The sequence below is a fragment of the Rattus rattus genome, chromosome 1, assembly GCF_011064425.1.
Source record: "Rattus rattus isolate New Zealand chromosome 1, Rrattus_CSIRO_v1, whole genome shotgun sequence".
Lineage (NCBI taxonomy): Eukaryota > Metazoa > Chordata > Mammalia > Rodentia > Muridae > Rattus > Rattus rattus.
The window spans coordinates 252,850,453-252,875,254 of record NC_046154.1 but is presented as its reverse complement, the minus strand read 5'-3'; the positions used below and the strand labels follow the sequence as shown (position 1 = coordinate 252,875,254).

Here is a 24,802-nt window from a genome sequence, read left to right as displayed (position 1 = left end):
TCTCAGCGGCTTAAGTAGGAGTTCTTCGTTTGACTGACAGGAGAGGCCGCTAATGCTAGCCTAAGGTAGTTCCTTTGAGCAGCTGGGGGGCGTGCCGCCTCCGCTCTAGTCTGTCCAATCCCGAGCGCCGCAGGGTCGAAGGGCGGGGTCTGGAGCCCGGCAGCCAATAGGGCGAGCACAGCGGGCGCGGCGGGGGCGGCACAGTCTCGGCTGGCGGCAGAAGCGGCCGCGGCGGGTCTGGGCAGGGCCGGGGTGCGCGACCGGAGCGGAACGGAAAGGGGTCGGAGTCGCATCCCGGCCGGAGCGGCGTGCTCAGTGGGACCCGAGGTGAGCGGCGGCCGAGGTGAGGGGTGAGCCGCGACGGTTGGGACACGGGTCGGTGGCCGCGCTTACCCCTGTCAGGCCGCGCCGGGGCCGAGCGCGCGGGGCCGCGCCGCTCGAAACTTCTAGTCCGCGCGCGAGGGGCCACGCGCCGGCGGGCGGAGCCCGGGAGGCCCAAAGGGCAGCCGGAGCGGGCGAGTCTCACGCGGATGCACTCATGGGGCACTTTGCAGACTGCCTTCCATTTCCGTCCTTCCCACACTCGGTGTCCGCAGTGGTGAGAGCCAAGCCTGCCCGGTGAACACGAACTAGTAGTGTGAGGCGAGACGGGAAAGGCTGCAAGCTGTCCCTTTTGACTTTCATAGTTTTCTAGACTCAATGGATCCGAAGTGTCAACTCCCTCCTACCTCCGGTGGGGCTCTAGAGCCGCGTTCTTCTCTTACCAAAGACCCGAGGTTTGCGGGCCCCTCTCTGAGAAGGTCCGCTTTTCTTTTTGTTCCAGAAGTGGATCAGAGTAACTGGCTGGGGATCTCAAGGCCTTAGAGGTTAGACCTGGAAGTAGACACGCCCCAAGTGTGCTGCGTTCTTGGTGGGTCCTCAAGGGAAGATAGTTCTGGTCCGGGCTGTGTACACCAGTCCTGGTTCTCGTCGTCTTTCCTTGACCGCAGCTGTCCTGAGGTTTAGTGATGAAGGGGAGTAGGTTGCTGACAGTCTCCAGGGCTACTCATTAGCGGTTTAGCAAAAACACTCCTGCACTGTCCTGATGTAAACCTATTTAATCCTGGGTTGTGGACGTAAGCTCACACCTTCCAACCCCCAGCAGGTTTTTCACTTTGCTTAAGTTCTGGTCTTGCACCCCTGGGATTGTCAGGAGCCCCTGGCGAAGGGATCAGCCAGGTGAACTGGGTTCTGGGTTAGCCTCTCTTTTCAGTCGCAGGACGCTCGCTTTTTCACAGAAGCTCTGAATGAAAGTCAACGTAGTTGGAATTCTCTTGACTTTCCTGGAACACTTTAGTCTGTGAGTTTACACTTAACTGCAGAGTTTGACAGTCTCCTTGGTGAAGCTATGCACTTGAGCCATGAGGCCACTACGTGAAAAACTTGTGTGACGTGTGTTTTCTTTTCCCTGTAGTCTGGATGCTTTAAGAAACTGACCATTGGGCTGATGGGTTTTTATTACTTGGGAAAGTTCTGAGCACAGGGTAGATGGCTGATTAGATCTCTTCTCTCTGGGCAGGATTTTTAAAGACTAACAACTCACTGGACTAGAAATGGTATTTGACTTCATGCTGTTTGGGGAGCTAGAGTTTGTTACTTCTGACCATAATGATTAGTGTAAAAGTGTGTGTATGTAAGAAACACAGCTAAGTTTCCATGCTGTCTGATAGAGAGAGGTGACATTGGCTTTCCCTTGGTCCTGAGTGCCAGTACAGATTCTGATGGCCAGGCATTTCTAGGGGGAGCATAGGGACATTTGCCCTTAGTTTTGAGGGGGTTTTGTTTTGTTTTGGACAAAGGGTCTCAACTTTGTAGACCAGGTTGGCTTGGACCTCACAGACATCTGCCTGCTCGGCCTCCTGAATGCTGAGATTAAAGCTGTGTTACACCATACCTGGCCACCTGAAAGTCCGTGCTGATGGGTTGAGGCCTGATTCTTAGGTGTCCTGGATCTGAAAGGGGGGGGGTCATCATTTGGTCTTTGCAGGATGTTGTGGAATAGCAAATAACAGTAGTAAAGTTACTACCTGTTGTGGCACCTTGTGAAGCACACTCAAGCGCTCTCTGGCCAACCGCACCTGAAACCAAGGTCTGGGCTGATTTTGGCCTGCCTTATCTACCATCCCATTGTACTTGCTTCCTGGAAGCCACCCTTCAGATTATGTAGGTAATAACCATGTTCACACGAGCTGACGTGCCTGCTCAGTTTTTTTCCAGTTGGAAACCACAGCTGCATACCTGAAGGGAGGCGGGGCTTAGGTATCTAGTCTATGTGCGTGCTAGGGGAGCGTCCTTTATGGGCTCTGCACATTCTCCTCACACCTGAAGGTAGACCTGAGAGCATTGTCTAAATGGGCCTGAACTTCTTCCTGATGTCTCTCAATGGTGGTTGGTGGCCTTTGGGATGGCTGTTTGGGGACTTGTTTTTCCCCCAGTTTTTTAATATTCAGCTGGTTGTGCTGTCTGCTGACTAGAGACCATCTTTTAAAAGATAGGTTTCCTGAGGCAGGGAGATGGCTCAGTCAGTAAAGCACCTGATGTTCAAACATAAGGACCTGTGCTTGAACCCAGCAAAAAATAAGGTGAGGATGGGAGATGGCTCAGTGGCTAAGAGCTGTGATTCTGACAGAAGATCTCGGTTTGGTTCACAGCACCCATTTGGTACCACAACCACCTGTACTCCAGTCTCAGGAGATCCTCTGTCCTCTGCTAACCTCTGAAGGCACCAGGAAGGGACATGGTGCACTCACACACATAACAGGCAAGCATTCATAACTTAAAGTGGACAGTCCTCAAAGTCACTTGCACTTACACACATGTACACACTGTGCACTTGCCTGTAATTCTGTCTTTGGGAGGCCGAGGCAGGGGAATCTCTAGTCTGAGGCCAGCTTTGGACTGTGTAACGAGACCCTATCTTAACAAAGGATAGTTGTAACTATTCTGCACAACCAGACATCTCTGTGGTTACTAGGTACTTGAGAGACAACTACCAAACCCAGAAGACAAGGACTATATGTTTTTAAAGGAGACTTTATTTATTTATTTATTTAGTGCAGTGTTTGTGCGTGCTTGTGTACATGGGTGTGTATGCATATGCACACTATGGTGTGCATGCGTAGATTAGAGGACAACTTGCAGGAGCTATTTTTCCTTCCCAGGAAACAGGGATGGAACTCAGATTGTCAGGCTTGGCAGCACATGCCTTTACCTGTTGAGCCATTTCTCCCTGTCCAGATATTCTCCTCCGCACACCACACAGGGTTTCTCTATGTAGTCCTGACTATCCTGGAACTCACTCTGTAGACCAGGCTGGCCTCAAGCTCAGTGATCACCTGCCTGTACCTCCCAAATGCTGGGATTAAACGTGTGTGCCATCGCCACCTGGCTTCTGTCCAGGTTTTTAATTTTCATTTAAAAAATAAGATATTGTAGTTTTAAAAAAAGACACTATATTTTCTTATTTACTTAGTACGTGTGGCAGTTGGAGGACAACTGTAAGTATCAGTTCATCAGTTCTCTCCTTCTACTATATGGGTTCTGGGGACTGAACTCAGGTTGTAAGGCTTGGTGGCAGGCACCTTTACTTTCTGAGCCATTCTGCCAACCCCTGCTTTTTTTCTTTACCTGCTTCTTCTCAGCTTTCCTCCCGTTCAAGTGCTACACGCTAGGCAAGCAGTCTACTTCTAAGCTATGCCTCTAGCTCATTTAAGAAATTTCAATCTTAAAATAGACATTTTTTGAATCTAAGGCACTGAACTAGATTAGCCCAGGAAAGACGGCGGCAGTCCTAGTGCTGACTCAGTGGTCAGTGTCCCCAGCAGCTCCTTAGAAAGGAACCTTGCTGGGACACTGAGGCAGGACCTGGTCTGGAGCTGTGTGGCCTGTCCTTGGCCTCAGAATCAAGGCAGTTTTCCTGCCTCAAGCCTTCCAAGTGCTGACATTATAGGCTTGAGCCATTACATTTGGTTTTAATGTACTTTCACTCCCTGGAATACCTGAGGGGAGATGGATGGGACCTAGGGCTCTTTCTAGCCTTCCCACCACTAAGAGGCTAGGGTATACAGATCTCAGGGCCTCAGATTTTATATTTGTAAGAGAGGCTTAGAAATTCCTAACCTTTGAAATTCTGAGAACAGCTGTGAGACACCCCTTCCCCAGGAAAGGAAGCACACATGTGAACGGCCTGGGGCCAGCATCCAGGGTGAGAACTGTTACACTCTAGCCCTAAGCAACCCCTCCTGACCTGGTGGTGGCATGCTGAGCACAGCCTTCCTAATAAGCTGCCTCTCACCTCAGAAAAGCTGTAATCCTATTTTCTTGTCATCCTGGAGCTAATAATAATGCTGACTTACATACATGGAGGACATACATTTCCAAGGATTTGTATCTCATTATTCTGCACTCAAAAATTGAAATGACAGGGTTGTGACAAAGAAAATGGTGTCAAGAGTGCATGGCCACAGATGTCCATTCATCCTGAGTCCAGAACTTGGGCTCCTGGATGCCAGCATGGGGTTTTTCCATTAGGTTCTGCTTCCTTGGTGGTGGATAAGCTGTTGGCATCGTAAGTATCCTGGAATGTCCTTGTAGAATCTGTGTTTGTTCATGGAAGGACTGTTTGTCCTTTGGAATCTGAATCCCTAAACACCCTTCTGTCCTGACTATGAAGACCTTGTTTGTTTGTTTGGGTGTTTTTTAACCTTTATTTTTTATTTTATGTGAATGGGTATTCTGCCTATAAGTGTATCTGTACACCATGTGTTTATGGAATCCCCAAGGTCTGGAGTTGTGGCCAGTTGTGAGCTACCACGTGGGTGCTGGGGATTGAACCCAAGTCTAACCAGTGCGCCATCTCTAGTTCCTTTGTTTTTGTTTTTGTCCTTTTTTTTTTTTTTTTTTTTTTTCTAACCTTTCTCAGAGGGGAAAATTTGTAGGATTTGACTGTTTGGGGCAGTCCAAAGCTGGCCTCAGACTGAAGATTTTCCTGCCTCAGCCTCCTAAAGATAGAATTACAGGCAAGTGCACAGTGGGAGAACCAGTCTGTGTGTACATGTGTGTAAGTGCAGGTGACTTTGAGGACTGTCCACTTTAAGTTATGAATGCTTGCCTGTATGTGTGTGAGTGCACCATGTCCCTTCCTGGTGCCTTCAGAGGTTAGCAGAGGACAGAGGATCTCCTGAGACTGGAGTACAGGTGGTTGTGGTACCAAGTGGGTGCTGTGAACCAAACCGAGATCTTCTGTCAGAATCACAGCTCTTAGCCACTGAGCCATCCCCTGTCCTCACCTTATTTTTTGCTGGGTTCAAGCACAGGTCCTTATGTTTGAACATCAGGTGCTTTACTGACTGAGCCATCTCCCAGCCTCAGAAGACCTGTCCTTTAAAAGATGGTCTCTAGTCAGCAGACAGCACAACCAGCTGAATATTAAAAAACTGGGGGAAAAACAAGTCCCCAAACAGCCATCCCAAAGGCCACCAACCACCATTGAGAGACATCAGGAAGAGGTTCAGGCCCATTTAGACAATGCTCTCAGGTCTACCTTCAGGTGTGAGGAGAATGTGCAGAGCCCATAAAGGACGCTCCCCTAGCACGCACATAGACTAGATACCTAAGCCCCGCCTCCCTCTGCTGCCTTTGGTTTCCAGACATTGTAGTTATTAGTGGTTGTGAGGCACCCAACATGGGTGCTTGGAACTGAGTTTGAGCCATGTGGAAGAACAGTGCAAGCTTTTGACTACTAAACTATCTCTTCACTCTTTGTTTTTTCATTTTTGGTCTTTTGAGATAGCGTCTCTATATAGCCCTGGCTGTCCTGGAAGTCAGTGTGTTGAGTACTGAGATTAAAGGTGTGCACTGCCAGGGTTGGGGATTTAGCTCAGTGGTAGGCGTTTGCCTAGGAAGCGCAAGGCCCTGGGTTCAGTCCCCAGCTCGAAAAAAAGAACCAAAAAAAAAAAAAAAAAAAAAAGGTGTGCACTGCCATGTCTAGTTCTTTGTGTTTTGTGTGTGTGTGTGTGTGTGTGTGTGTGTGTGTGTGTGTGTGTGTGTGTAATTTCTTACAGGTTACATTTGTTGAACAACCCTTGAGAACCTGTATTTTTCTGTTAATTAATGGGATTCAGGATCAAGTTCAGGTTGTCAGGCCTGCATTGAGTACTTTTATGTTGAGCCATCTTTTTTTTTTTTTTTTTTTTCCCCCCTGGGGCTGGGGACCGAACCCAGGGCCTTGCGCTTCCTAGGCAAGCGCTCTATCACTGAGCTAAATCCCCAACCATGTTGAGCCATCTTAATGTTCTGTTTGTTTGTTTTTTAATATTTTATGTGTGAGTGTTTTGCCTGAATGTATATATGTGCACACATGTTTGATTGGTGGCCCAGGAGGTCAAAAGAGGGTGTCCAATCCTCTAGAAATGGAGTTGCAGACAGTTGTGAACTGCTGGGTGGGTGAAGTGGTGGGTGCTGGGAATTAACCCTGGGTCCTCTGTAGGAGCAGTGGCATCTCTTAACCATTGATCCTGTCTCTCCAGTCTCAATAGTCCTTCCTGTTTTAGAGAGAATGAAGCTGTCAGGCTTTGAACTCATTGTCTTTCTGTTTTTGGAGTTTAGATTATAGGGGTTTTATTTGGCATCTCTCCTTAGGCTGAGAGCATTTGGGATATATCTTAATTGTCTGGGACATCTGTGAGCAAAGGGGAAAAAAGCATTGAAAGGGGAGCATTCTGACCACTGTTCACGTAGAGATCTTAGTGCCTGCCTTAGTCACAGCTCTAGAATTCCAAGGTTAAGAACTCATGCTCTATAGAAGCAGCAGGGGGAGAAAGAAAGAGTCTAGAAGTCATTGTTTCCCAGTGATAGTACCAGATAGAAGTGGGTCCACATGTGGAGAAACACAGAGGAAGGCTGGCTTGGCTGCTCTTAGTAGAACTTAATCCAGGGAGGCGGCCTTTGCCGTAAGTGAGCTTCAGAGTCATCAAGAGGGTAGCGATAGCCAGGCAGTGGTAGCACACATTTAATCCCAGCACTTGGGAAGCAGGTAGATTTCTCTGAGTTCGAGGCTATTCTGGTCCTCAACAGCAAGTTTCAGGACAGCCAGGGCTACATAGAGAAACCTTGTCTTGAAAAAAACAAAACAAAACAAAACAAAGCAAACAAAAGAGCGCAGGTGGTATGTGTTAGCAAGTGGGACTAGGGAGGGGAGGGAAGACTTGAGGACAGCTACAGAGTATGATGTGCTTCTTGTAGGGCAAGGTTGGGTCTAGACTTTCCTCTGAAGAATGAATTCAGTGGGGAACATTCCAGGGTATGAGCAGGATGATCTTGGCAGGAGTAAGAGATCAGTTGGGGAAGTCAGGGATGTGGATGGGAGAGGTGTGATCTGGTTGCTCCTTCTTACAAAAATCATGTGTCCTCCGAGGCTCAAAGATTTGCCTTAGTCTGTTCCTAGGAAGCAGTAGCTTAATTTTACAAGGAAGGGGCTCCCAGGGAAGGCTGGCCTCAGTCACTGATTCAGCTCCGTTGTCTAGAAGTTCACTTATGCTATGGGGGTCGGGGGGATTGTCATATAGCCTGCGTCCTGTTCTTGTTTTGTTTGACTTATTCTCACAAATCTGTAAAGCTAGTAGGCTGGTGCCTGCAGATGAGAAAAGGCAATTCTGCAACAACAAACCAGAGGCCAGAAGCATGGGTTTGGAGCCAGACAGCTCTGGGTTTGGGTCCCAGGTGTACCACCAGGTGATTGCATATCCACACCTGGTCCAGTGTCATATATATATCTATATGCATGCACATTGGTGTTTCGCCTGCATGTATGTCAGTGTGAGTGTCAGACCCCCTGGAACTAGAGTTACAAACAATCAATTGTGAGCTGCCGTGTCGGTGCTGGGAATTGAATCAGGATCCTCTGGAAGAGTAATGAGTGTTCTTAACCACTGAGCCATCTCTCCAGCCAGAGACCAGGCATCTTATTTTGAACTGCTGTAACAGTGCTCTAGGCCTCTGCTTATGAAGAACAGACGTCTTATTTCTCAACGTTTTGGAGTCTGGAAGCCTGAAGTGAGACTACAGTAGCGTTCTCTTCTGGGTTATTCTCTTAGACAGCTGAAAGAGAGAGGGTAAGGGAGCTCTCTGAGTTCCTTCTTAAGAAAGGGTACTAATCTTATTCTTTTTGGAGTGGTTTCCTTTGTCTGGATCTTGGTAGGTGTGCAGTCATGGACCCAGAGCTCAATCCTTGGTACTTAGTCATTGTGTATCACACAGCATAATTAGATGAACTTGTAAATTAAGCAAACCCCTGAAATAGTCATTCTGGTTTTATTTTATCCATTTCTTTCAAAGTCTTTCACAAATGTATTCTTTCCTTAGTCAGAATGCTTGTTAGGATATTTTGTGGTGACTCAGGGTGACAGGGATGCTATCAGGTCACCAGTTTGGGTGAGGCTTCAAGCCCTCTGTGGAATCTTATGACCCTGATAAGACAAATGTCCTCTCTTTGCACTACTCTGAGGCTTTATTTACCTCTGCCCCCTTTGTGGGGCTGAGACTAAGAATCTGTGCATCCTAGCTCTGTGTGGGTGGGAGGCAGAGGAGCCTGGTCTACAGAGGGAGTTTTAGGGTAGCCTGGGCTATACACAGAAACACTGTCTTGAAACAATAAATAAACAAAAGAATGGGTGCATCCTGCCTCTGTGTGAGGGAAGCCACACCCTGCCTCCTGTTCTTGACCTTAATGTGGTGGTCATACCGACCTGTCTCTGTGGTTGAGGAAATGTTGCTGTGACTGCACCTAGTGCTCAGGTAGGGACAGGAGGATGTGATGGGGGAATGTTGGATTGATGATGACAGAAGACTTGAGAGGATAAAGGGTCAAGCTGTATGCACAGGGATCCAGCGGGAAATAGGGTTAAACTTACACAGAGCAGTGGTAGCTCAAACTGTAGAATTAGGGGGGTTTTCCTTTCACTTTCAGAGTTCATTTTTTAAGTTCTAATTGGCGTTGTAATTAAGGTATGTGTGTATTGCTATAACTTGGCTGTGCAGGCATTTGCAGTTGACCATGGTCTTTCCCATAGCTTTCATTTTGTTTTCAGAACAACTCTGTTGGTTTCCTTTGTTCATGATTCAGAAGAGAGAAAGAAGTAGATTAGAAGTGACAGAGGCTTTTTAGAGGTCACCTATGGAGACCCACATGAGGGGTAGGCGGGCACAGGGTGGTGTCTGCACCATAGTCTGGTGTCTAGAATCAGTGGTAGCTAGTTTTCTAAGTTGTCTCTTGAATGAAATTAAATTTTATTATTTTAAAATGATACTCGAATTGTAGTTTGTGAACATTTTCATACTTCAAACTATGTTTGTGTTTCATTATATCAAATTATGCTGTCTCTAGCTGAGTGTGCCAAGATCGTGAATTGTGGTCAGGCTCTCTTCCCACGCAGACCTTCAAGCCCGCTATTAGTGGATTTTATAGCTCACCAATTTGCTGAAGCTGGCTTGCCTGGGCACCAGTTAGCTTGAATGTGATGATGATTTTAATTAAGCACTTGTGACCTCTGTACCAGCAAATATGTTATCAGATAAGGAGGCTGGTCATGTGCCATGGGAAGATCGGCATAGCTGGTGGTAGACCCAGTGGTCATGGGGTACACTGTGTTCTGGATTTTTTGAGGGATCATGGTCGTTTACATTTCTGCTCATTGAGTTCTTATAACCAGTTGGTGTTAACTCCACTTTGTCCAGGAGTAATCAAGGTCCCAGAAGTGACCTTCAGAGGGTTGCTGTCTGAGTTGACCCTGAAGTCCACACCAGTGTTGCTTTGTCTTGCTGCCTTGACAAAGCAGATTCTGAGTCACTTGCTCTCAATTGCGAAAAAGAGCTTTGAAATTTCCTTTTCCTTTTCTGTTTCTGAGGAACATAAAAATGGGCAGATTATGTGACTCTTGTTTAAGGTAAAAGCTTTGTTCACAATGAACCCAATTCTAAGACTTGAACATTTGCAGTTAATAGAGCCAAGAAGTTTATAAGGATTGGAAGGGAACTGGCAAAAGCTGACAGGCTGGAGTGTGGTCAGACAGTCTAGGTCACCCTCATGTTTCTCTTCCAGTTGATGAGGTCAGAGGGTGGAGGAGCAGGGCTCTCAGTTCCAGAGGCCGTTGCTCCATCTTCTAAGTGTCTTTGAAGAGGCAGCTAAGGAGAATTCACTTTGTTGCCTTGTGACCTTAAGATCATCGTTAGGGTAGGTTCCTGAGAGCAGATGTTCTGATTTTTTGCTTTGTCTTGTAGACACAGGGTTTCACTGCATAGCCCAGGTTGGCCTCAGATCCTGCTGCTTAGCCCCCAAATGCTGGGGTGGCCAGCCTGTGCCATCTCCCCTTGCTCAGATACATGGGTTTTATGCTTGTGATTACCATTACCATTTTTGTGCCATATGACTTAATATTAAAAAATTATATTTTCCTACCCCAATATGTTTGTGTTTGTGTGTTTGTGTGTGAGCGGGCCATCTGTGAGCGCCATATGGAGGTCAAAGGGCAACTTACAGAAATAGTTTTGTTTGTTTTTTTTTTTATTACATGTGTCTCAAATTTCTGTTTTCAGGCTTGGGAAGAAGTAACCTTACCTACTAATCACCTAGAATCTTGGGAACAAATGCCCTTACTAGCTGAACCGTCTAGAATGTAGAATTTAAATGGTGTATGCCTTTTGGGGGCTAGGGGGTATTCCCCCCTACCCCCATATCACCGTGTCTGACTTAAATGTCCTCATTCTGTGTTTCCTTGGAAGTTTTTTCTTCCTTTTCAGGTGTTAATCTAGGGTCTTGTGCATACAAGCAAGCGTTCTGCCAAGTGAAGCTTAATTAATCCCCAGCTCCTTAAATGATTTCTAGTGTTAATGTTGACTGTATGATATATTTCTTGGTGCTGGGCATTTTAGGTTATTTCCAATGTTTTTCTAATTAGATAAATTTGTACTTGAGTTTTCTCTTCTCCTTTCCCTCCCCTCCCCTCCCCTCCCCTTCCTCCCTCCCTCCCTTCCTGAGGAGAAATTAACACAGATGGCTTTAAAGCTTGAACAATTTAGAGTGTTTTGAAACTTGTTTGAATTTTTGTTAAGTCTGTTTTCCAGGAATTTAGGTAAAAGAAAACTCTGGAGAATCTTCCTAAAAGGTGTCTTGGTCTTTGGAACTTGTCAGTATCCTGAGATAGACTCTGAGGGGGCCTTCTTGAGTCACATTCCCTTCCTCACCTGGGTGGATGCTCCTTGCAGGAATGCTTTCCCTTCATGACAAAGAACAAGTCCTTACTCCAGATAGAGCTTCTGCATAGCATGTTCAGGCCTTGGGTTCAAGTCCCAGCACCTAGAGGGGCAGGGTGTGGAGGGAAGGAAGAAAGAGAGAGAGAGAGGGAGGGAGGGAGGGAGGAGGGAGGGAGAGAGAGATTGAGTATGCACGAGGGAGCGGGAGCGCCATCCTGCTGCCCCTTTTACTTGTTCCTAGTGACTTGAGCAAGCTCCCCAGGCTGTTGTCAGGCTGCTCAGAACACAGTAGCTGACAGGGTTTGTCCTGGTTTGCTTTCCACATTGGCTGAGTGTGAATTGGGAAGGACTGTGCAAGGCTGTTAGCACTGGGATCATTCAGAGATTATGACAGCCTGGGGTCAAGTGATCCTTTGGACTTTGCCTCAGTGGGTTGGGGTGCTTTTCACAGAATCTTCAGCTTCTCTTCATTGCTATAGACAGGCATCTACTATCGTTATATAATTCATTCTGTCTCTTCCCATTGGCTGGCTGATGGTTCACCTTTCACTGCCCTGTGGAAGACTGAGCAGAGTCCTGTTTTCTTGGTTGCTCATTTCTCAGGGTTTGCAAAGGATAAGGGGTGTGTGTGTGTGTGTATGCATGCATGGATAAGATAGTGTCTGGTGGTACAGGGGTCATGGCCAGGCTAGCCCACCTCTGCTCTGACCTTGTACAATGGCTGTGTCTCCCCCACATCTATCCCTCCCCTAGAAGCTGTTTCCTCTCACTTATCTTGCCTCACCACGGGCAAAACTCTGATTCTTAGTTCCTCTTCTAAGAAAAGCTGGTGTTCACAGCTGAACCAAAGCAGAATACTTTACTCCACATGGAGGTAGAAATAAGAGGAAACCATTTCAGACAACACAGGAGTATAAGAGGCGTTTTGTTCCCTGGCACAAGCTGGTTTTAGTGCCAGCATTCTGGGGTTAGCCTGACTGTTGGCTCTGCTAAGCACTGGGAGCTTCCTGCTTCCCTTCCCCACCCCTGTTTATTCTGTCAATAAGACCAAATTTTAGAGTAATGGTTGACTGTGTACTTGGCAGCCTATGTTTTTATCACAAGTGTGGAAATTGTACTTTGGCTTCATTTCTGCAGATGCCTAAACATGTCTGAGTCATTGTTGCCTTAGCAACTGGCCAAACTTTGCTTGTGTGTGGCAAAGGCTCCTGCAGGGGCTGGGTGGGAGCTTTTCAGCCAAACTAGATGGCCAGCGCCAAGCCTAATGGCGCTGTGGCTTTCCCCACAGTTCATTTTATTTCTTTGAGAAATCCCTGCTCAGATGTCCCAGCTCAGCAGGCACCACATGGGACAGGGCTCACCAGTCCTCTAGTAGCTCCTAACCCAGACTTTGCTCTTTGCAGGGGGGTGTGGGCGGTGTGGGGTGTGTGGGGGTGTGTGGAGGCTTTGCTCTACACTGTGGTCCAGCTTCTCTTGCTCGCCCATGAAGTTGCTTTTGTTTCTTACATTTGGGCCTAAAGGCTGGATCTGCCTTACAGAGGGCCAGAGGTGCACCAACTTACTGTACAAGGGACATGGATATAAGGTCACAGGAGTCTATGCTATGTGTTGTTTTAAGACGACCAAGCAAAATGGTTCCTCTGATGTTATCCTTTGTTTCCTGTCTTTAAAAGCTGCTTCTTGATCTCTTGGCATTTATGTATTTGTCCGTGTATGTGGCTAAAGGTGTGCCATGGCTCACAGGCGGAGGTCACAGGGCAGCCTGCAGGAGCTGGTCCTTGCCAGGGTCTAACTCAAGTCATCAGGTTGGCAGGAAGTGCCTTTACCTGCTGAGCCCACTTACCGGCAGCTTTTATTCCCTTTTGAAATCTACACTTTCATGAGTGTAGATCTGGAGTTGCTTGAGGGGGAGCAGGGGCTGAGAGAGCAGGGCTGAGAGCTATTTATCACCTCACTTAGGCTCAGCAAGCCCCACCCACCTTCCCTGAAGTACTTCTTGTGTTCATTTCCAGAATCTCTGTTTTGGACATGAGCTGCTGTGTCTTATACTTCTGCTGGGAACAGCCAGGTTCATGACATTTAGAAATAATTTAAAATAGCATATGTTCTATCTTATGAGTGTGGAGGAACTTCTTTATAGCCCTGCTTTCCAAAAGCCTCATACTTGCTGTGTGACTGACTGCAGAGAGTGCAAACTTAAGAGTACAGGGAATGTAGGGATTCCCTCATCAGAATGGAGTTTGTAAGTTGCCAACCATGCCAAGATCTACAGAGGCTGCAAACCTCACTGTCTACCTGCTCTACACAGTGCTGCTAGAGGGTCATGTTTTCAAGCAGATAATAGCTGGCTCTGAGTTTGAGTCTTGCCAGAGCAAGGTGCTTTGGAGTGTAGTGATGTGTAACAATCTCTCCTTGGGATGCTCGGCTCTTAGATTCCTTCTTGGCTCTGCTATTTGTTCTGGGATCTACTTTTTACTTGTATATTGTATTCATATTCTCATTCTCTCTCTCTCTCTCTCTCTCTCTCTCTCTCTCTCTCTCTCTCTGTGTATGTGCGTGTGCGTGTGTGTGCGCGTGCGCGTGTGCACCTCTGTGAGTTTATGTGCATGCATGGCATTATGTGCAAGTGCCAAGGAGATCAGAGGAGGGCTGTGGGCCTCCTGGAACTGGAGTAAGAGGCAGTCGTGAACTGCCTGATTGCGGATGCTGCAAACCAAACGCAGCCCTTTTCAAGAACAGTAAGCTCTCTTACCAGCTAGGCCACCTCTACAGTGAGGATTGTTGTATGATTGGGTGAATGACTGTTGCACTATACTTCATGAACAACTGCTTGCTCTGTGATCCCACAGTGGAGCATACAGGTGGAAGGAAGTCTCCTGACTCTTGGGACCAATATCCTGACACAGTACTGTAATGGTTCTGTCATGGTCTTGGCTCCGTGTGGCCAAGTGACTGCCAAGGGTTTAGTCCCTCAGGACTGTGCCTGACAGTTACAGGCTGTGTCAGCTGTGTCCGACCCTTGACTGTAGGCTAATATGTGTCATGTGGGTGAGGATAACTGAATAATGTAGCCCAAACCATAAAATGATATATTAAAGCATTATGAATTTAAATAAATAGACATGTCAGCGTCCATAGTAGTTTCTGCCCTTCAGAGGCTGTGCGACCTGCTAGAAGTTCCTGTCATTCTCTGGGCCTGTCACTCTGTCCAGTGAAGGGTGAATCTGAGAGGATTGAAGTGATAAGTTACCTCTGCCTACAAACTGAGACAATGCAAGCCAAGTTAAAGTGTATAAGGGCAGGTTTATTGGGAAGCCAGTCTTGGGCAGTGTGGTAGTTTGAATATGCTTGGCCCATGGGAAGTAGTACTGTTTGGAAGTGTAGCCTTGATGGAATAGGTGTGACCTTGTTGATGGAAGTGGGCACTGTGTAGGTGGGCTTTAAGGTTTCCTATGCTCAAGCTCTGCCCAGTGCGGAAGAGTGTCCCCTCTTGGTTTCTTCCGGATCGAGATGTAGATAGAACTCTCAGCTCCTTCTCTAGTACCATGTCTGCCTGGATGCTTTCATGCTTCCCATTATGATGATAATGAACTAATAAACCTCTAAGACTACAAGCCAGCCCCAGTGAAATGTTTGCCCTTATAAGAGTTGCTTGGGGGGTTGGGTTTAGCTCAGGGGTAGGGCGCTTGCCTAGCAAGCGCAAGGCCCTGGGTTCGGTCCCCAGCTCTGAAAAAAAAGAAAAAAAAAAAGAAAAAAAAAAAGAGTTGCTTGGGTCGGGGTTGGGGATTTAGCTCAGTGGGGATGGGGAATAGTGTGAGCATGAAGGAGAGGGAGGGAGGGAGAGAGAGAATGAATGAATATATCAAAATGTCTGGATTATATAGGGGAAAGCTTCTGGGGAAGCCATGCCTTGTAATGGGTAGGGATTGAGGGATGCTGAGAGAATCTGGAGACCAAGTCCACTTTGGTATGGAGAATGTACATCTGAATCCCAGTGTGAAGTTTTTTCATGAACCACATGATGTACCTCTCAAGCTGGCTGTAGTTTTGTTTAATTCAGTGCCCTTAAGACTTTAAGAAATGTCATTTGCAAAGTCATTAACTGTACCACAGCCCTTACCACTGACCCTGGGATCTGTGGGTCCCTACCTAACTGAGGAGAGTGGCACAGTGCCCAGGACTGGCTGCCTTGAGATCCCCGCCCTCGCTGCTCACGCACCCTCCCAGTCCCTGAAGTGCAGACTGGAGAAAGCTGTCTACGTGTAAGCTAAGATCAGGAAGGCTTCTGCCAACCTGGGGAGGGATTCAGCCTCTCCTAAAACCCAGTGGTGTCCAAACCCCACATTCCCAGGTTGGACCATTAAAGGTTCTTGTTTAAGGGTTTGGGGATTTAGCTCAGTGGGCCCTGGGTTCGGTCCTCAGCTCCGGAAAAAAAAAAAAAAAAAGGTTCTTTTTTTCTCTTGTTCTTCCTAAGGGATCTCCTTGGGTTGCAGGTGTGACCATCATACTGTCCCTGACTTGCCTTTCACTGTCATCTGTCTGTCTATTCGTTCACTGATGTCCCCATCATTTTCAGGTTAGGGTTTGCTGAGGCTGACATACCAGATCCCCTACTTTCTTTGTCCAGTTGTGTTCATCCTCAGGACAGCTGAAGAGGCTAAGGTTAGGCAAGGTACCAAGCCTTGCATCTGGATGTGTGGTACATGTTTGATTGAGATGTGAGTACAGTTGTGGAACTTGGAGCCAGAACGAGGACGAGCCAGAAGTGCCAGCAAGTGTGTACTATGTCAGTTTTGTCCTGTAATGAGTTGTCATATCAAAGGGAGAATGTGTGAGCCATCATCAGTCCTGTGTGTGTAGTGGATCTCTTCTTGTCCTAACTGGATTCCTTGTGGATGGTGTATCATTCCTTTCTTGGCTGTAGGGCTTTGGGCACTCACTGGCTTTTCTCCATGCCTGTTTCTAGGCATCGTAACTTTCTGAAAGCTGTTTTTAAAATCTCTCTCCTCTGTGAAGGATGGACGCGGGGAACTGTTCACAACCATGACTCAGCCTGATAGAACAGTCATTCTGACTGGAAGTTCACAAGCTGTTATCCTGCTGGCATCAGCAGCTGCGGGTTCTTTAAATATTTGCATTTTATCACTGCTCAGCTCTTGTCTTCTGCAGGGGAGGGAAGTCTCTGTCCTACAGTCCACGTGGCCATCTCTGATGCTGCCTTTCCAGGAGGAATTGGGGGTTGAAGATAGAGTGGTTACCCAGGTGAGCTTGCAAGATGTAAGCTGTGCATTTCTGACCAGGGTCCTGGAAAGTGGCCAAAAACTGAGTCCTCCCCAGTGTGGAAATGACAGTGGACTGACTTTTCAGTGAGCCTTAGAAGGGTTCTGTATGAGTGAAAGTGGAAACCAGTGGTTTGTTTTTCCTCTCTCCCTTCCTCCATTCCCTCTCCCCCTTCCTTCCCCCCCTCTGCCCTCTGCCCTCTTCCTCTCCCTTCCCTTTTTTGAAATGGAAGTTGGAGTAGAATAAGGAGGGGAGGTTGGTGTGGGTCTGGATAGTACCTAGAGTACTGCTCTCAGTCACCAAAATATTTTTATAAATAATAAACACCCAGAGGCAGCTGCATTGCTGGTAAAAGTCTTAATAATGATGTTTGTGACTCTTTTAAGAAAAAAAAATCCCCTTGGGGTTGAGATTTAGCTCAGTGGTAAGCGCTTGCCTGGGAAGTGCAAGGCCCTGGGTTAGGGGTCCCAGCTCGAAAAAAAAAAAAGAAAAAAAAAAAAAAAATCCCAGTAATGTCATTGTTTTGAATAAGTAGAGATGCTGTATGGTGGCACAGGCTCTCAGGAGGCAGAGGTGGGCAGAGGGAGCTCCAGGACAGCCATGGCTGTTACAGAAATACAGTCTTGAAAAACCAAAAAAGAAGAGAAGAAAAGAATGAGGGAAAGAAGAAGGAAAGCGGCAATAGAACAAGTTGTGTTTTGTTGTTGTTGTTGTTGTTGTTGTTGTTGTTGTTGTTGCTTGTTTTGTTGAGATTGGTCTCACTTAATTCAGGCTAGCCTGGAACTTGTGTAGCTGAGGATGACCTCAAACCCCTGAAGCTCCTCCTGTAGCTCCCAAGTGCTGGAATTACAGGTGAGTGGCACCAAGCCTGGCTTAGGAGCTGGCTTTTCAAGAGTTGTTATTTGACAGTATAACAGGTTAGCGAATTGTGTTGTTCCCCCAGATTTCAAACCCTGAGTTATAACAACAGACAGCACTGTGCCGCTTTTTGAGTGGAGATCTTGGGAACATCTGGTGTGTGCAGACACTGCTGCCGTTCCCACAGGTCAGCAGCTCTCCTCTGCCGTTTTGTAGTTCTCCACGTATCCCTTCCCTCCTCCACCTCCAGGTAGGAAGCCATTGCCCTATCTGCTTGCCCTAAAATGCAAGTCCTAAATCTTCGGACTGGATGAAGTGGATATTGGCAGGTTTGTGCATCTTGGGCTAAGTTTCAGATGTAAAATCTTTGCTTAATTCAGGGTCACAAACATTTTGTCCCAGGTCTTACAGGTTTGGGTTTTACAGCTGGGCCTGTGATCCATTTGAATCACTTGTGTTGATGTGTAGAAGGTTCCTGTGCTCCCCGAAACAACAGCCAGTTACTTAAATGTTCTCCAAATTTTAAGGGAAAAATTTCTAATTGGTCTGGGACTTGTGGTTCTGGACACTTGGGTGTCTTTGTGTTCTTGGCTGCTTATTAATTATTCTCTGTGCTTTATGTAGCTTCATGTAGTGCCTTTAGCCCTTGATGGCTAGGGCCTTGTCATAGTGTAGCAAATTATAAGGGGGAGGGCGATGCTCGACCAGATAGATATACATGGGTGTCTGAGCAGATATTCTCCCTGCTCAGGTTTGCACAGAGCCCTGGACATACAGGCTTTATGGACATCCTTGGTGGTGGCTACTGGGCAGTGTCTTATTTCCAGAGGTGACTGTGGAGATCTGCCAGGACAGAGAAGTGAGGGTACAATAAGCCTTCTGTGCCTAGGCTGGGATGTGGCTGTGTGAAGGCTACCTTATATAGGAGGGGCCCAACAGTGGGGTGACCTGCCTGTTGGGTGAAGGAACCTGACTTCTCCATGGTCTGACTATTCTTGGCCAGCTAGATTCCTATGTAAGTAATGGTGTTTGTTCTTAGTCACAGAGAGGCTCTGGGCAGTCTCTCAGCTTGCAGTTCCCAGGAAGTAGAATGTTTGGTATGCTCTGGGCCTGGGTGGGATGCTGTGGTCCTTTCATTACCACCATCTGTTGTGTAGGGGTTTCTCCACTTTGTTCCAAGTGCCCAGCCAACCTCATATGGGTCTCTTAGCAGATGACTTAGCAGGAAACTGAGGCTCTGAGGAGCCTACACGTCAGAAGCCTTTGGGCTGTGTGGCCATTAAAGTCTGAAGGATTGATTGGCTTGCTATTCCTGCACTCCTCCTCTTAAAAAAGTGGTTTCTACACCATCCTGGTCTTCATTGTCAGCAGGAGAGAAGGGTCAGAGGGTTGAGATTTTAGTTCTTCACTGGCTCCTGGTAGCCCTCACAATAAAAACCCAGCCTTGTAGAATGGCCTCTGCCTACCTCATGTCTCACCGCATTCCTGCGGCTCTCCCTCCAAGGAAGAGGTGACAACACCCTCCCCTCCCCCTTCAGTCTTTGTCCTCACTCTTTGCCTTTTTCTCCAGGACTGCCTGCCATTCCCAGAGGATTTGCTGAGGAAGGGCAGGGCCTTCCGAATCTGTCTTTTTAAAATGGAACCCAGTCTTTAGCTCTGCAGTGGTATAAGCAGCCGTGGTATAGGGTCCGTGAGGACCCTTGGCTTGGGATCCACTTCACTGTGTGCTTTTTCTTTACACTGATGATCTTTTTTCCTTTCTCCCTCACACTTCTCTCTCCCCTTCTCCCTTCTTTCCTGTTAGTGAGATGGGATCTCACTGTGTTATAGGATCCGGCTAGGTGGGGATGGCGCTAGAACTGACTATGTAGACTAGCCTCCCCCAATAGAAAAATAATATCTAACAGAAACGTATTTTTTATTTTTATGTGAGTACAGGCATGTGCCCTAATTTTGTCTATGGCAGTCAAAGGACAACCTTTGGGGGTTGGTTCTTTCCTGCCACCTTGTGGGTTGTGGTGATCGAATTCCTGTTGTCAAAGCTTCCTACAGCGGTAGCTCTGCCCACTGGGCCATCTCACTGCTCTAACATATTTCCCCAAATGTGTCTACTGCTGGAATTTTGACGGTAAGTTCAAAGACTAATTTGAGTTCTTGCAATGTTTCCTTGGAATGTAGGGGCTGGGCCACGGGTGATTAGAATGGCTTAAGGCTGGTGTCTCTAGAACTCACTGTTTTTCTCTCTGAGTGACTTCACAAGTTGCTGCCTGGCTTGGTTCTTGCTCAGCTGTAGTTCAGGGAGGGTGTGGGGAGGATGCCTGGCTTGCATACCTGAGGCGCACTCCTACAGGCTCTTGGGGTTCTGACCTTTGAACCCAATTGTTTCGGTGACTGTGTAGTATCTTTTAGTTACTAGGAGAGAGGATTGAGCAATCTCATTTCCCTGGTGTTTCAGGGCGGCTAAGGGATGTAGGGATATAGAAGAGGAAGGGGGACCCAGAGATAGAGGGGCAAAAAAGGTTGGGGTACATGAGCATGAGCATGAGTTCAGGTTTATTTCATTGTCAGCTTCTGCTTCCAGCCATGCTTACCTGTGCTTGAGAGCTTTCTGGGGCGTTTGGTAGTGTAGAGAGGGGAGAGTGCTTGGGCGGACCTCCAACGGGTTGTCCTGTGGTCTCTATGCTTCCACCTCCCAAAGAAATAGATAAACAGACAAACAAATACGTGTAAAGAAGAAAAGGAGCATTCTAGAAAAATAGCACTCTGTTCTCCCTAGCACATCCAAATTTTTTGCCCTCTTTCATATTCTTTGGAAGTGGGTATTAAAAATCACAATTCTTAGAGGCCTTAAGGTGTGACTACTACTGTCGGAGCATGATGGTTTGAGTCAGTGGGGGTAGTGGTTGTTCGAGGGAAAAGTGGGCTGTTCTGAGTTCCTTGTGAATGAGTGGCTAGTTGAAGTCCTGGAGGGAAAAGCCAGCTGTGTTGAGAGGTGTTGTAGAGACCTGAGGTGGAGCTCTTCTGTGGTGCCCCGAGCAGCCTGTAAGCAGCTCTGCATATTTAGGCTCTGATTCTTACTGCAGTTCTGCATGGCTGTTTCTGCATAGATGGAGAGGTTGTGGGTACCTGGCCAGGGCCTGGAGACACAGCTCAGCACTGTAGGCCTTGACGTCTTCCAGAGCTCCCAAGCTTGGTCCCAGCACTCACATCAGACCTTTTCTCTGGAAGAGTCAGTCTTCTTCTGGCCTCTAGGGACACCTGCACACATGAAGCAGAGAGACACACATGAATACACAAGTAAAAGGAAATCTTTCAACTTACATGTCTAGTAAGTGACTGAGTCAAGATTTGAACTTGGACTACTCTCTGTGTGCAGAGTCAGGATCCCATCTCTCTCCATACTTGTGAACTAAAACTAAGTATTGGGTGTGGTTGCCTTGTGGGCCATAAAGGAGATATTTTTTTTTCTTTTTTTCGGAGCTGGGGATTGAACCCAGGGCCTTGCGCTTTCTAGGTAAGTGCTCTACCACTGAGCTAAATCCCCAACCCCAGGAGATATTTTTTTAGTCAGGGCTTTCATGTAGCAAATTTAGTATCTACATGTGTATAGAACTGTATATTTTTATTTATAAAACTCACACAAGCAGTCCGTGTCTTAGTTGTCCAGGCTGTGGGAATCTGGAGATTTCCAAGCAGAATGGAGTGAGATCTGAGCCTCAGGAAGGTTTTCCTAGGATGTACAGGTGAGAATAGAGATGGGTGCAGACAAATGCCTGTGCGCTGGCCTCTGCCTCTTCTCAGCCCTGGAATGTTCTTCATCTGGCTGGTTCTTGTCATTCTTCAGAGTGTATCCTTTGCATGGTGCACTGGCAGCAGCACACTGTAGTGAAGCCAGGTAGCCAGTAGCTTTAGAGGAGACACAGTCCTGTAATCAACAAGGGAGTGGGCAGTGGGTTACTTCAGGTGGTGTGGTCAATGTGTGGAGTCTGAGATGTGTGTGTGTGTGTGTGTGTGTGTGTGTGTGTGTGTGTGTGTGTATGTGTGTGTGTGTGTTCGTTCATTGTGTATTCATTCTATTTATCATTCTCTGCCCTACTCTTTCAAGGTAATGCTCTTACTGAACCTGGAGCTCACTGTTTTTCTACTAGCCTGTCTGGTCATCTAGCCTTAGCCACCTTCCTGTTGCCACCCCGCTTCCCTGTCTTCTACATAAGTGCTGGGGTTACGTGTACACATAGCTTTTATCAGGGTGCTGGGATTCCATCTCATAACCTCATGCTTGCACAGCAAGGGCTCTCACACTGCACTATCTTACAGCCACTGTCTTATGTGTGCATTTATATGTGGAAATTTACACTAACAAAACTGTCACAGGCTAAGGTTTAGGGACAATGTGGAGATATTTTTGTTCCATGTGGCCTGTAAGCTAAGGGGAATTCTGCCAGCAGGAATTTTCATGCCTCTGGGCAATGCCCACAGTTAAATGCCTATACCACACGTGTGTTAAGCAGATGCCTTAAGTTAGCGGTTCTTAACCTGTGTGGGTCTTGACCACTTTTACAGAGGGCACCTAAGACCATTGGAAAACACAGATATTTATGACATTTATGACGATTCATAACAGTAACAAAATTATAGTTATGAAGTAGCAACAAAAATAACTTTATGGTTGGGGGTTGCCATGATGTGAGGAACTGTATTAAAGGGTCTCACTCAGCGTTAGGAAGGTGAGAGGCACTGCCTTAAGTGAATGCATGTACTCGCCAGCAGGAAGAATCACAGACTTCATGATGAAGAAGGCATTTGGCCAGGGCCATTGATACCTATGTGTAGTTGACTGTCTTTATGCTTAACCTAATATCATTTCTTGGGCAGAGATGTAAACATATGTTACTGTCCTTGGGCATTGGACAATAGCAAGAGCATTTCAGATGCGTTGGAAGTTTTTGTGTCCCAGTTATTCATAGAGGCCAGTCAGTGGTCTGTGTGTAGGGGACAGTAAACTGTAAGGGTTTTGTGATCTAAGCAAGCCTGAGCATAAAGTCAGTCCTTGGGAGACACTGGGTGTGTTGGCCTCACAGATTCAGGAGACTTGAAAAGGAGCCAGGCAGGGACTGTTGTTTCCAAGGGGCAGGAGATTCCCCAAAGCCCAACTGAGATGCTGTTGCCAGGGAGAAGAGGAACTGGTCCTGGAGCTGCATTTGGGAATGTCATCGAGCACCCTGCAGAGTGGGAGACATAACAGACTAGGCCAGGCTGGGTTCAGGATGCCAACTACCTCTTGTGATCTCAGGTGAGGCCATGAGAACTTCAGGCCAGAAACACAGCACATCATCCTCAGGAATGCCATAAACGTGACCAGACCGCATTCCTGAACTTACTGTCAGTTCACACATAGAAACCTCCCTGCTCTGCCCCATGTGGGTGGGTGAATTCAGGGCAGAGGAATGTCATTGCCTGGAGCCAGGAGCTCTGCTTTGCTGTCAGCAGGACAAAGTAGATTCTTAGCCACCAACTTGATGTGGCCCCTATGTACTTTTTTTGTTGCATGTAAACAAAGGCTATTTGCAATGTTTACCATTGGATTTCTTAGTTACAAGTTACTAGGTTTGTTACTATACGCTCATGCCAGATAAAAACAGAAGATAAACATGGAGGTGGTGAGGATAATAATAAGCCTCAGACTCATTTCGGGTCAAGCCAAACCTTGGTAGCAGAGCCGTGGGTGTCTTTCTCTAGGTTCTCACAGCATACCAGCCTTAAAGAGGAAGCTTCAGTGGGCATCACTCTGAAACTCAGTGATTCCACTTCCTTTGAGTCTGTCTCAGTTTAAGATATCAAGAACAAAGATCTACTCCCTGTGGTCATGCAAACAACCCTAATTAAATTCAGTGGGGAATGAATGAGTGAATGAATGAATGACTTGAAAGTAGGTTGTCTTCTGACCTCCACACAAGAGGATGCATGTTCTCAAAATGAGAGAGGGAAGGAAGGCCTAAGACTTAGAGGGCTGCAGGCAGATCAGACTGTCAGATTGGCCTGAAAGCCATGGGGGTGGGGAGTCGGAAGCTGGGTTGGGGGGGCTGGGCTTAGGGGTGTCTCAACACTCCTGCTTTTGGTTCTGCATTAGCTAAACAGAAGTTTCTTCTTGTGTCTGTCTTTGTGGCATTCCTGGCATCTGTCTCTAGGACTGTCTTGTTTAATACAATTTTAAACTCATCTAAAAGAAGAGAGATAGATATGCAAATTTTATTTCTTTACTTTATCCTTCAGGTGTGTGAGGTCTTGTGGATAGACCCAGAGGTTCGTGTGAGCTAGGCAAGTGTGCTTACTACTGAGCTGTATCTGTAGTTCTGGTTAGCTCAAGTTTGAAGCATATCTGAATCCGTGAGGGCCAGCCTCCCACAGCCTCCCAGCTTGAGAAGGAAACCATTGTGTATATGTCAGAGAAGCTGCTGCATCCTGCTAGGAATAAATGTGGTCCAGAGCCTTCGTCATTCTCTCGATTTTCTTTTTTCCCTTCAAACAATACTACATATATATCTGTATTACTACTCTATCTAATGTTCCTATGTGCTTTATGAAGCAGGACTCATAATTGTCTTTTACATGCATTTGAATTAATGCTCTATGTAGAAATAAAGCTAACGGTGCCTGTGTGCTTGCACTATTGCACTGTGGCTTAGGAGAGCCAGCAAAGCAGTCCCAGCCTGAAGTGGGCAGCTGGCCGTTTCCTTACTGCTTTTGTTCTGCCCAGATCTTGAGCTGATTAGATGAGGCCCATCCATACCCACACTGGAGAGGACAATCTAAAGCCAGCCAATTAAAATGTTGATCTCAGGGGGCTGGAGAGATGGCTCAGAAGTTAAAAGAGCTCTGGCTGCTCTTCCAGAGGACCCTTGTTCAATTCCCAGCATCCACATGGCAGCTCACAATTCCAGTGGGGATCTGACACCCTCATATAGATATATACATGCAAGCAAAACACCAATGCGCATAAGTTTTAAAACATTAAAATTATTTTTATTAAAAAATGTGGATTTCATTTCTTGTAGAAGCATTCAGAATATTTGGTCAAATATCTAGGTATCTGCTGGTGAAGTCAAGTTGACAAAAATTCCCCCTGTCATGCACAGACCAGTTTATTCTGTCAGCAGATCCTAGATTGCTTCAGTGGTCCAAACCACAATGAGCACTGTGTCTTCCAGCCTTCTTTAACAGATCTCCCGGGCAGGGATACCTGTGTTTCTCATAGGCAAAGGTGATTGTGGGGTGTGCTCCCCACATAAGGGATGTGGTAGAATAGAATAGAGCTTATCTGCAGTACTCATAAGTGGACTCGCTCACTCTGCTGTCCGCATCCTAGGCCCAGGGCCAG

The 24,802-nt window shown here is 46.9% G+C and overlaps 1 protein-coding gene across 1 annotated transcript in view; it reads left to right on the top strand.

Annotated features, from left to right (window-relative positions):
* The first annotated feature begins 249 nt into the window (after nucleotides 1–249).
* The window catches only part of Pacsin2 (protein kinase C and casein kinase substrate in neurons 2), a 93,079-nt gene continuing 68,526 nt past the window's right edge, over nucleotides 250–24,802 (top strand). The window contains exon 1 of the mRNA XM_032918715.1: nucleotides 250–327. The gene's annotated coding sequence lies outside the window, so the exon portion shown is untranslated. The remainder of the gene's footprint in view (nucleotides 328–24,802) is intronic.